Genomic DNA, 13,209 nt, shown 5'->3' with positions numbered 1-13,209 from the left:
TGCATGTGTTCTTCATGATCTTCAAGTTGTTCTTGGTACGTCTTCTTGTTTGATCTTGATGTTTTCTTGTTTTGTGTCTTTTGTTGTTTTTCATGTGCATTTTTGCATTCATAGTGTCTAAGCATTGAGGATTTCTAAGTTTGGTGTCTTGCATGTTTTCTTTGCATCAAAAATTTTTCAAAAATATGTTCTTGATGTTCATCATGATCTTCAAAGTGTTCTTGGTGTTCATCTTGACATTCATAGTGTTCTTGCATGCATCATGTGTTTTGATCCAAAATTTTCATGTTTTTGGGTCATAATTGTGTTTTTCTCTCTCATCATTAAAAATTCAAAATAAAAAAATATATTTTTCTTATTTCTCTCAAATTTTCGAAAAATTGGGTTGACTTAGTCAAAAAAAAAATTTTAAAATTAGTTGTTTCTTGTAAGTCAAGTCAAATTTTTTATTTTAAAAAATCTTATCTTTTCAAAACTTTTTCAAAAATCAAATCCTTTTCATTTTTTTATGAATTTCAAAAATTTGAATATATATATATATATATATTCAAAATCTTTTTCTTAATTTTATTTCAAATTTTCGAAACTTTGCTAACAATTAATGTGATTGATTCAAAAATTTGAAGTTTGTTACTTTCTTGTTAAGAAAAGGTTCAATCTTTAAATTCTAGAATCATATCTTTTAGTTTCTTGTTAGTCAAGTAATCAATTTTAATTTTAAAAATCAAATCTTTTTCAAAATATCTTTTCTATCATATCTTTCTCAAAATTTTATCTTTTTCAAAAATTTGATTTAAAAATATCTTTTCTAACTTCTTATCTTTTCAAAATTGATTTTCAAATCTTTTTCAACTAACTAATTGTTTTGTTTTGTCTATTTCTTATCTTTTTCAAAACCACCTAACAACTTTTCTCTCTCTAATTTTCGAAAATACCTCCCTCTTTTTCAAAAAAAATTCTTTTTAATTAATTAATTGTTTTAAATTTTAATTTTAATTTTATTCTCCTTTAATTTTCGAAAATCACTAACTACTTTTTCAAAATTTATTTTCGAAAATTTCTCCCTCTCTCATCTTATTCTATTTATTTATTCATTCACTAACACTTCTTTTCATCTCAAGAATCTGCTCCTATCTTCACCCTTGTGTTTGGATTCTTGACTCTTTTTCTTCACTCTTATTTCCTTTCTTCTTCTACTAACATAAAGGAATCTCTATACTGTGACATAGAGGATTTCTCTTCCTTTTCTGTTCTCTTCTCTTTCATATGAGTAGGAACAAGGAAAAAAGCATTCTTGTTGAAGCTGATCCGGAACCTGAAAGGACTCTGAAGAGGAAACTAAGAGAAGCTAAATTACAACAATCCAGAGACAACCTTGCTGAAATTTTTGAACAAGAAAAGGAGATGGCAGCCGAACCCAACAATAATAACACAAGAAGGATGCTTGGTGATTATACTACACCTACTTCCAAGTTTGATGGAAGAAGCATCTCAATCCTTGCCATTGGAGCAAACAATTTTGAGCTGAAACCTCAACTAGTTGCTCTAATACAACAAAACTGCAAGTTTCATGGACTTCCATCAGAAGATCCCTATTAGTTTTTAATTGAGTTCTTCCAGATCTGTGAGACTGTTAAGACCAATGGAGTAGATCCTGAAGTCTATAAGCTCATGCTTTTCCCTTTTGCTGTAAGAGACAGAGCTAGAACATGGTTGGACTCACAACCTAAAGATAGCCTGGACTCCTGGGATAAGCTGGTCATGGCCTTCTTGGGTAAGTTCTTTCCTCCTCAAAAGCTGAGCAAGCTTAGAATGAATGTTCAGACCTTCAAACAAAAAGATGGTGAATCCCTCTACGAAGCTTGGGAAAGATACAAGCAGATGACCAAAAGGTGTCCTTCTGACATGCTTTTAGAATGGACCATTCTGGATATATTCTATTATGGTCTGTCTGAGTTCTCTAAGATGTCACTGGACCATTCTGCAGGTGGATCCATTCACCTAAAGAAAATTCCTACAGAAGCTCAAGAACTTATTGACATGGTTGCAAATAACTAGTTCATGTACACTTCTGAGAGGAATTTCGTGAATAATGGGACGCCTCAAAGGAAGGGAGTTCTTGAAATTGATGCTCTAAATGCCATATGGCTCAGAACAAAATATTGACTCAGCAAGCCAACATGATTTCTCAAAGTCTGAATGGATGGCAAAATACATCCAACAGTACTAAAGAGGCATCTTTTGAAGAAGAAGCTTATGATCCTGAGAACCCTACAATAGTAGAGGTAAATTACATGGGTGAACCTTATGAAAACACCTATAATTCATCATGGAGAAATTATCCAAATTTCTCATGGAATGATCAACAAAAGCCTCAACAAGGCTTTAATAATGGTGGAAGAAACAGGCTCAGCAATAGCAAGCCTTTTCCATCATCTTCTCAGCAACAGACAGAGAATTTTGAGCAGAGCACCTCTAACTTAGCAAACATAGTCTCTGATCTGTCTAAGGCCACTTCAAGTTTCATGAGTGAAACAAGGTCCTCCATCAGAAATTTGGAGGCACAAGTGGACCAGCTGAGTAAGAAAGTCACAGAAACTCCTCCTAGTACTCTCCCAAGCAATACTGAAGAAAATCCAAAAAGAGAGTGCAAAGCCATTGATATAATCAACATGGCCGAACCTAGAGAGGAAAGAGAGGACGTGAATCCCAATGAGGAAGACCTCATGGGACGTCTCTCAAGCAACAAGGAGTTCCTTATTGAGGACTTAAAGGAATCTGAGGCTCATATAGAGACCATAGAGATCCCATTAAACCTCCTTCTGCCATTCATGAGCTCTGAAAACTATTCTTCCTCTGAAGAGGATGAAGATGTAACTGGAGACCAAGTTGCTCAATATCTAGGAGCTATCATGAAGCTGAATGCCAAGTTGTTTGGTAGTGAGACTTGGGAATGTGAACCTCCCTTGCTCATTAGTGAACTAGATACATGGGATCAGCAAATTTTACCTCAAAAGAAACAAGATCCTGGTAAATTCTTAATACCCTGTACCATAGGCACCATGACCTTTGAAAAGGCTCTGTGTGACTTAGGGTCAGGCATAAATCTTATGCCACTCTCTATAATGGAGAAGCTGGGGATCATTGAGGTACAACCTGCCATATTCTCATTGCAAATGGCAGACAAGTCAGTAAAACAAGCTTATGGATTGGTAGAGGACGTGTTGATAAAGGTTGAAGGCCTTTACATCCCTGCTGATTTCATAATCTTAGACACTAAGAAGGAGGAAGATGAATGCATTATCCTTGGAAGACCTTTCCTAGCCACAACAGGAGCTGTGATAGATGTTAACAGAGGAGAATTAGTCCTTCAATTGAATGGGGACTACCTTGTGTTTAAGACCCAAGGGTGTTCTTCTTTAACAATGGAGAGGAAGCATGAAAAGCTTCTCTCAGTACAGAGTCAAACAGAGCCCCCACAATCAAACTCTAAGTTTGGTTTTGGGAGGCCACAGCCAAACTCTAAGTTTGGTGTTGAATCCCCACATTCAAACTCTAAGTTTGGTGTTGGGAGTCTACAACATTGACCTGATCACCTGTGAGGCTCCATGAGAGCCCACTGTCAAGCTAGTGACATTAAAGGAGCGCTTATTGGGAGGCAACCCAATTTTTATTTATCTTATTTTATTTTTCTTTTATTGTTCTTTTATGTTTTATTAGGTTCATGATCATGTGGAGTCACAAAATAAATATTAAAATTAAAAAACAGGATCAAAAACAGCAGAAGAAAAAGCACACCCTGGAGGAAGGGCTTACTGGCATTTAAACGCCAGTAAGGAGCATCTGGCTGGCGTTCAACGCCAGAACAGAGCATGGATCTGGCGTTGAACGCCAGAAACAAGCAACATTCTGGCGTTTAAACGCCAGAAAAATACCCTGAGGAGAGCTGGCGCTGAACGCCAGAAACAAGCATGGAACTGGCGTTCAACGCCAGAAACATGCTGCAAATGGGCATTGAACGCCCAAAACAAGCATGAAGCTGGCGTTCAATGCCAGAAACAAGCATCAATCTGGCGTTGAATGCCAGGGTTGCATGAAAAGGGCATTTTACACACCTCATTGGTGCAGGGATGTAAAGCCTTGACACCTCAGGATCTGTGGACCCCACAGGATCCCCACCTACCTCAACTCACCTTCTCTTCTCTCTCACACCTTTTCATAACACTCTTCCCCAAACATCATTCACCAATCACCTCAATCACTCTTCTCCATTACATTTTCACCACTCACATCTATCATCTCTTTTCCACCCAAACCCACCCTACATGGCCGAATACACACCTCTCTCCCTCTCCTCCATATCCTCTTCTTCTTCTTCTATTCTTTCTTCTTTTGCTCGAGGGCGAGCAACATTCTAAGTTTGGTGTGGTAAAAGCATAGCTTTTTTTGTTTTTGCATAACCATTGATGGCACCTAAAGCCGGAAAAACCTCTAGAAAGAGAAAAGGGAAGACAAAAGCTTCCACCTCAGAGTCATGGGAGATGGAGAGATTCATCTCAAGGGTCCATAGCTCAGTAGTAGAGCATTTGACTGCATATCAAGAGAGCCCACTCATGGACCTCAACAAGAGCATGAGGAATTCCCTCATCAAGAAATCCCTAAGATACCTCAGGGGATATATTTTCCTCCACACAATTATTGGGAGCAACTAAGGATAGGAGCACCAAAATCACTAGGGATCAAGCAACAAAGGCAAGGAAGAGACATAGAGGAGCTCAAGAGCTCCATTGGTTCTTCAAGAGGAAGACGCCACCCACACTAAGGTGGACTCATTCCTTAACTTCCTTGTTCTTATTTCCCTGTTTTTCGGTTTTTATGCTATATATTTGTCTATGTTTGTGTCTTCATTACATGATCATTAGTATTTAGTAACTGTGTCTTAAGGCTATGAATAATTCCATGAATCCTTCACCTCTCTTAAATGAAAAATGTTTTTAATACAAAAGAACAAGAAGTACATGAGTTTCGAATTTATCCTTGAATTTAGTTTAATTATATTGATATGGTGACAATACTTTTTGTTTTCTGAATGAATGCTTGAACAGTGCATATTTTTTATCTTGTTGTTTATGAATGTTAAAATTGTTGGCTCTTGAAAGAATGATGAACAAAGAGAAATGCTATTGATAATCTGAAAAATCATGAAATTGATTCTTGAAGCAAGAAAAAGCAGTGAATAGCAAAAGCTTGTGAAAAAAAAAAGTGGCGAAAAAAATATAGAAAGAAAAAGAAAAAGCAAGCAGAAAAAGCCAATAGCCCTTAAAACCAAAAGGCAAGGGTAAAAAGGATCAAAGGCTTTGAGCATCAATGGATAGGAGGGCCCAAGGAAATAAAATCCAGGCCTAAGTGGCTAAATCAAGTTGTCTCTAACCATGTGCTTATGTCATGCAGGTCCAAGTGAAAAGCTTGAGACTGAGTGGTTAAAGTTATGATCCAAAGCAAAAAGAGTGTGCTTAAGAGCTCTGGACACCTCTAACTGGGGACTTTAGCAAAGCTGAGTCACAATCTGAAAAGGTTCACCCATTCATGTGTCTGTGGCATTTATGTATCCGGTGGTAATACTGGAAAACAAAGTGCTTAGGGCCATGGCCAAGACTCATAAAAGTAGCTGTGTTCAAGAATCAACAAACTTAACTAGGAGAATCAATAACATTATCTGAAATTTTAAGTTCCTAGAGATGCCAATCATTCTAAACTTCAAAGGATAAAGTAAGACGCCAAAACTGTTCAGAAGCAAAAAGCTACAAGTCCCGCTCATCTAATTAGAATTAATATTCATTGATATTCTGAGCTTTATAGTATATTCTCTTCTTTTTATCCTAATTGATTTTCAGTTGCTTGGGGACAAGCAACAATTTAAGTTTGGTATTGTGATGAGCGGATAATTTATACGCTTTTTGGCATTGTTTTTAGATAGTTTTTAGTAGGATCTAGCTACTTTTAGGGATGTTTTCATTAGTTTTTATGCTAAATTCACATTTCTGGACTTTACTATGAGTTTGTGTGTTTTTCTGTGATTTCAGGTATTTTCTGGCTGAAATTGAGGGACCTGAGCAAAACTCTGATAAAAGGCTGACAAAGGACTGCTGATGCTGTTGGATTCTGACCTCCCTGCACTCGAAATTTCTGGAGCTACAGAACTCCAAATGGCGCGCTCTCAACGGCGTTGGAAAGTAGACATCCAGAGCTTTCCAACAATATATAATAGTCCATACTTTATTCGTGATTAGACGATGTAAACTGGCGCTCAACGTCAGTTCCATTCGGCCATGCCTGGACCATCACTTATGTATTTTCAACGGTGGAGTTTCTACACACCATAGATTAAGGGTGTGGAGCTCTGTTGTACCTCAATTTTCAATGCAATTACTACTATTTTCTATTCAATTCAGTTTATTCCTGTTCACCATGATGAATGTGATGATCCGTGACACTCATCATCATTTTCACCTATGAACGCGTGACTGACAACCACTTCCGTTCTACCTTAGACCGGGCGCATATCTCTTGGATTCCTTAATTAGAATCTTCGTGGTATAAGCTAGAATTGATGGCGGCATTCATGAGAGTCCGGAAAGTCTAAACCTTGTCTGTGGTATTCCGAGTAGGATTCAGGGATTGAATAACTGTGACGAGCTTCAAACTCGTGATTGTTGGGCGTGATGACAAATGCAAAAGAATCAAGGGATTCTATTCCGGCATGATCGAGAACCGACAGATGATTAGCTGTGCTGTGACAGAGCATTTGGACCTTTTTCACTGAGAGGATGAGATTTAGCCATTGACAACAGTGATGCCCTATATACAGCTTGCCATGGAAAGGAGTAAGAAGGATTGGATGAATGTAGTAGAAAAGCAGAGATTCAGAAGGAGCACAACATCTTCATACGCCTATTTGAAATTCCCATCAATGATTTACATAAGTATTTCTATCTTTATTTTCTGTTTATTTATTATTATTATTCGAAAACTCCATAACCAATTATTATCCGCCTAACTGAGATTTATAAGATGACCATAGCTTACTTCATACCAACAATCTCCGTGGGATCGACCCTTACTCACGTAAGGTTTATTACTTGGACGACCCAGTGCACTTGCTGGTTAGTTGTGCGAGGTTGTGAAGAAAGTGCTGAGTTATAAACGTGCATACCAAGTTGAATGCCATTATGTTGATGATCACAATTTCGCCTACCAGTTTATAATTTTTTTTTATTTTAAAATCACAAATCTGTGGGTTATATTTGTGTATCGATCAAATTTTATTATAAAATCTGATTCAGATTTCTTATGTCCATATTAAAAAAAACACTCAACCTATCCATACCAACGAATAACACATTTCTTTCTCCGTTTTAAAAAGAAATTAGCCGAATAGTTAAGGTAGTCTAGAGTGTGATATGGGGGATACTAGTACTGTAACAATAATAAGCACAAAGACCTTGTTTAAACCGTGTGATATATATAAAGTTATAAACACATTGATCAAAATGATGGCCCACAGCTCACTTCTTTTGAATCCGACTTCATCATTTTTCCAAATATGTGGAAGCATAGGCACCATTTCTACCCGATCGATAAAATAAGAAAGCTGCATATATGCTCCATTATACTAGAAATTGGTTTTATCATCAAAGAGATCGAAAGCTAATATTTTTACACTTAGTGAGCATGTGTGTGAAATGAGACTTTGGCTATTTATAGCGTTACCCAGATCATATTTAGTGTATTTTGGGTTCTCATGCATTGCAATCACAAGTAACAACACGTATTCTCGCTACTTTGCCTAAATGCTTCTACTTCCAAGAGAAACATACATATGTTTCTAGCTAAGGTGGTTTACACAAGAAGCTAGTGAAGTCACTCCTTATTATTATTATCATTATAGTAAGAACGTGGTGGTGGGTGGTGCAGTAAAGATAGAATTGACAAATAACAAAATTATATTAAAGCATGCATGTCGCTGAATGGCTACCCATCAATCTATGCATCTATTGAATTTGTTCGCCATGTTCATCATCATCCAACTTGCTTCAAATTAGGCTTGCATGCATATGTACTTTCAATTTCATAATAACCACAGAAATCCATATAGTATTAATTTGTGATTCCTTTATGTTAATCAACACTTCTTTAGTAATTGATTCAAAATGTATGTAGCACCTTGAATCACTGTTACGATCCAATATAATGTTTTTAGTAAAACAATCTCACTAGATAATCAACTGGGTTCTAATAAAAAATTGGCTGATTAGGAGTCATTTACTTATATTTTTTCTTTAGTAAAAATGTTATTTCATTGTAAAAATTTGTGGGTGCTTATCCATTTGATACTAATAATAGTTATTATTTTTAATTTGGAAAAGTCCTCATATATAAAAACTCATTGTACGTGTATAAAACTATTCCAACTTTTGTTTATAGAGGCTAAAACAATGTTGTTATTTTTCTAGCCTATATTAGCGGATTCCACTTAAGTGTAAAAACGGTTATGTTTGTATATTTAAATAAATGTTGTTAAATTCTGTTACTTTGATGCAACCCAAAAAAATTAAAATTTTAATAAAAATGGTCTAAATTATAATCACACAAACAACGAATACTAACTAAGTAAAATTTAGTTATATTATTAGACTTTTAGTATATATATAGTTCTCACTACGCATAGGTCATGTACTTAATCTATTTTATTGTATTTATATATAATTTGTTTATAAAAAAGTTAATGTGTCTTTACTGAAAGAATCAATTTACTTAATATACAGAAAGATTAAGTAATTAGGATTTAGGGTTTAGGATTTAAGGTTTAAAGTTTAGGTTTTAGGGTTTATTGAAAGAATTTATTTACTTAGCATACAGATAGATTAAGTGATTAATCATTTTTGTTATATTGATGTTTAATTCGGTTAATAATTCTTTTTCAAATGGTAACCTCTAAAGTACATTTTAACTAAATTTAAAAAAAATTGATAATTTAAGTATTATGTAAAGATAAAATTAATATTCAAAATATTTTCTCAGATATGAGGATTAGGTTTATGTTTATGGGTTTCTTATTTTTTAAACCTAAAATCTGAGAGTTTGATTTGTGTTTATAATTTTTTTAATTTTAAATCACAAATCTGTGGGTTATATTTGTGTATCGATCAAATTTTATTATAAAATCTTATTCAGATTTCTTATCTCCATATTAAAAAAAAAACACTCAACCTATCCATACCAACGAATAACACATTTCTTTCTCCGTTTCAAAAAGAAATTAGCCGAATAGTTAAGGTAGTCCAGAGTGTGATATGGGGGATACTAGTACTGTAACAATAATAAGCACAAAGACTTTGTTTAAACCGTGTGATATATATAAAGTTATAAACACATTGATCAAAATGATGGCCCACACCTTACTTCTTTTGAATCCGACTTCATCATTTTTCCAAATATGTGGAAGCATAGGCACCATTTCTACCCGATCGATAAAATAAGAAAGCTGCATATATGCTCCATTATACTAGAAATTGGTTTTATCATCAAAGAGATCGAAAGTTAATATTTTTACACTTAGTGAGCATGTGTGTGAAATGAGACTTTGGCTATTTATAGCGTTACCCAGATCATATTTAGTATATTTTGGGTTCTCATGCATTGCAATCACAAGTAACAACACGTATTCTCGCTACTTTGCCTAAATGCTTCTACTTCCAAGAGAAACATACATATGTTTCTAGCTAAGGTGGTTTACACAAGAAACTAGTGAAGTCACTCCTTATTATTATTATCATTATAGTAAGAACGTGGTGGTGGGTGGTGCAGTAAAGATAGAATTGACAAATAACAAAATTATATTAAAGCATGCATGTCGCTGAATGGCTACCCATCAATCTATGCATCTATTGAATTTGTTGGCCATGTTCTTCATCATCGAACTTGCTTCAAATTAGGCTTGCATGCATACGTACTTTCAATTTCAAAATAACCACAGAAAATCCAAATAGTATTAATTAGTGATTCCTTTATGTTAATCAGTACTTCTTTAGTAATTGATTTAAAATGTATGTAGCACCTTGAATCACTGTTACGATCCAATATAATAACGTTTTTAGTAAAATAATCTCACTAGATAATCAACTGGGATCTAATAAAAAATTGGCTGATTAAGAGTCTGTTTACTTATATTTTTTCTTTAGTAAAAATGTTATTTCATTGTAAAAATTTATGGGTGCTTGCCATTGATACTAATAGTTATTATTTTTAATTTGAAAAAGTCCTCATATATAAAAATTCATTGTACGTGTATAAGACTGTTCCATCCTTTGTTTATAGAAGCTAAAACAATCTAGTTATTTTTCTAGCCTATATTAGTGGATTCCACTTAAGTGTAAAAACTATTATGTTTGTATATTTAAATAAATGTTGTTACATTCTGTTACTTTGATACAACCAAAAAATATTAAATTTTAATAAAAATGGTCAAAATTATAATCACACAAACAATGAATACTAACTAAGTAAAATTTAGTTATATTATTAGACTTTTAGTATATATATAGTTCTCATTACGCATAGGTCATGTACTTAATCTATTTTATTGTATTTATATATAATTTGTTTATAAAAAAATTAATGTATATTTACTGAAAGAATTAATCTACTTAATATATAGAAAGATTAAGTAACTAAGGTTTAGGGTTTAGGATTTAAAGTTTAAAGTTTAGGATTTAGGGTTTATTAAAAGAATTAATTTACTTAGTACAGAAAGATTAAGTGATTAATCTTTTTTGTTATATTGATGTTTAATTCGGTTAATAATTTTTTTTTCAAAAGGTAACCTATAAAGCACATTTAACTAAATTTAAAAAAAATAGGTAATTTAACTATTGTGTAAATATAAAATTAAAGATTCAAAATATTTTCTCAATATGCTTCACAACAAAAAAAACACTGAGTACTGTGGAAAAATGAATAAAATCTGACAGTAATTTAATTATCGTAAAAAATAATCAGATGGTATAAACCTCGTCGGTAAATATTTACCATTGGAATTTCTTCGTCCAACGGTAATTACCATCGGATGTTGTGACGGATTATCGGCTCGGAAAATCAATTGATTACGGGCGGATTTTTTTCACAGTATTGTTGGTGCCAAAAAATATTTTTTCGCGCACTTTACCGTCGAATTATTCCTACGAAAATTTTGACAGTAATGTCAATTTTTTTAATTAAAATAAATGGTCAATTTTAATTTTAAATTTTTTCACACAATTAGTAGTCCATTCATAAATATTAAAAAAATTATTTAAAATTAATAATACGATGTTCAACTGAATTAAAAATTAATTACATCAAATAAATACAATAAAATAGTAAAATGGAAAACTAATAACTACAGATCTAGGTAGTTGTCGTCATCGGTCCCATGGCCTTGAGTCGGTGGCGCAGAAGGCAGTGATGTCCGTATGCCACCAGCAAGACCACTGCCACTAGCAAGGTCGATGCCAGTGGCACGCATCTCGGTTTGGTACACCTCCATCTAAGCCTGGTATACCTCCATCTGAGCCTCTATATGCTGCATCCGCTCCAGCGACTCCTTCCACTCTAGCTTGATCTCATCCGTAGATGTCACACAGGTGAGGATCTCATGATACCTTTTCTGATAATCGTTAAGCTCCTGAGCTTGCTACTGAAGACTGCGTTGGAGCTCCTACACCTGCGACCTCAAATCCATCCCTTCTTCGGGCTCGACGGATCGACTGGTGGCAGCGCCTAACGATGGCCTCAATGTAGAGGTGCGAAAGATGCTAGTGAAGAACGACCCTATTCCGTATACGCGGTTCTTATACAGTGCCGAGGCGGTCTCACGACAAACCTCATCGGGATCAATGACTGAGGCCACAGAGCCATGGCGGCATCCTTCCCACCTTGCTGAGACTGTTGAGTCGCGGTCTCTAGTCTCTGTGTGTAGGACTCCTGTGTAATTAACACAAGTTATTGTGTTTAGTACGACAAATATATAGTTAACATCTAATAATTTTATCGCCGAAGATAATTAGATGTATGTTCATTCACATAATGGTCCTGAGACTGCTGATCAGCAAATGTCTCTTTATTCTCCTTCAGTGTGTGGGTGTACTTGAACGCCTCCACCAACATCGCCTCGCGATCCAACGACTTCGACTACACATGTTGCATTGAAATAATATGATTAGGATGCCTAGTAATGATATGCAGAATAATATAACTAAATTATTAATAAATTAAAGTCACTTTACATACCAGTCTGGCCTTCATCATCATGAAGGTCGCTGAGCCGCAGTATACTTGGATGCACTGGCCGAGGCCCTGTTAACTCTGTTGGTGAGACACCGATGCCAAATCCCGTTATCGGTCTCCCAATGAATAAACAGAGCCTTCTTTATATCCGGATGGAGCCACTGATGGTAAGGTTGTGTTCAGTGTCCTACCTAAACTACAGCTGCAACAAAGAAATTTTAAAATTAGTTAAGCAAGATAGAATATATAAACTATCTAAAAATGTTTGAACATAAAAAAATATTAATTACCACCCATTTCTGAAACCATCGCTCCTTGGTCTCAGCGGGGATCTTCATGTAGCTGGGCCAGGGATGGTGGTACATCAGCTTGATGACATTGATTATCTCCTGAGTACACACATTGTTCGGCATAAATCTAACTACCCACAAATAAGAATCAATCTAAATCCACTAAACAGGAATCAATTAGCAGGAACTTTCATCAATAAAGTTAATCATTATCATTGAAACTTTAAAACACAAGCTAGTCAACCAAATCAACCTAAATTCACTAAATAGGAATCAATTTTCAGGAACTTTCACCAACAATTATAATCATTGAAACAGGAAACATTAAACAAGCAACCAAATCAACCTATATCCACTAGACATCAATCAATTATCAGGAAATTTCAAGAACAAAGTTAACCATAATTATTGAAACTTATAAACATTAAATAGCATTCAAACCTAAATCCGCTAAACTAGAATTAATTTTTAGACACTTTCAGCGATAACCGTACACAGAAAATACATGAGACTCAACTTGATACTTACCCCGTGCTTCTATCAGGCCAAATATTCAACTATACGATGGGAGGTGGTGGTGGGGCATCAGCTGCTG

General features: G+C 34.8%; 1 non-coding gene across 1 annotated transcript; it reads right to left on the bottom strand.

Moving 5' to 3' along the window:
- Nucleotides 1-1,803: 1,803 nt before the first annotated feature.
- Nucleotides 1,804-1,911, bottom strand: LOC130954027 (small nucleolar RNA R71). The gene has a single exon (XR_009076156.1). It is a non-coding gene; the product is annotated as a small nucleolar RNA R71 (small nucleolar RNA).
- Between the last annotated feature and the right edge of the window lie 11,298 nt (nt 1,912-13,209).

The sequence above is a fragment of the Arachis stenosperma genome, chromosome 1 (genome assembly GCF_014773155.1).
Source record: "Arachis stenosperma cultivar V10309 chromosome 1, arast.V10309.gnm1.PFL2, whole genome shotgun sequence".
Lineage (NCBI taxonomy): Eukaryota > Viridiplantae > Streptophyta > Magnoliopsida > Fabales > Fabaceae > Arachis > Arachis stenosperma.
Note: the sequence above shows the minus strand (reverse complement) of the source record. Positions and strands in the feature narration are given on the sequence as shown.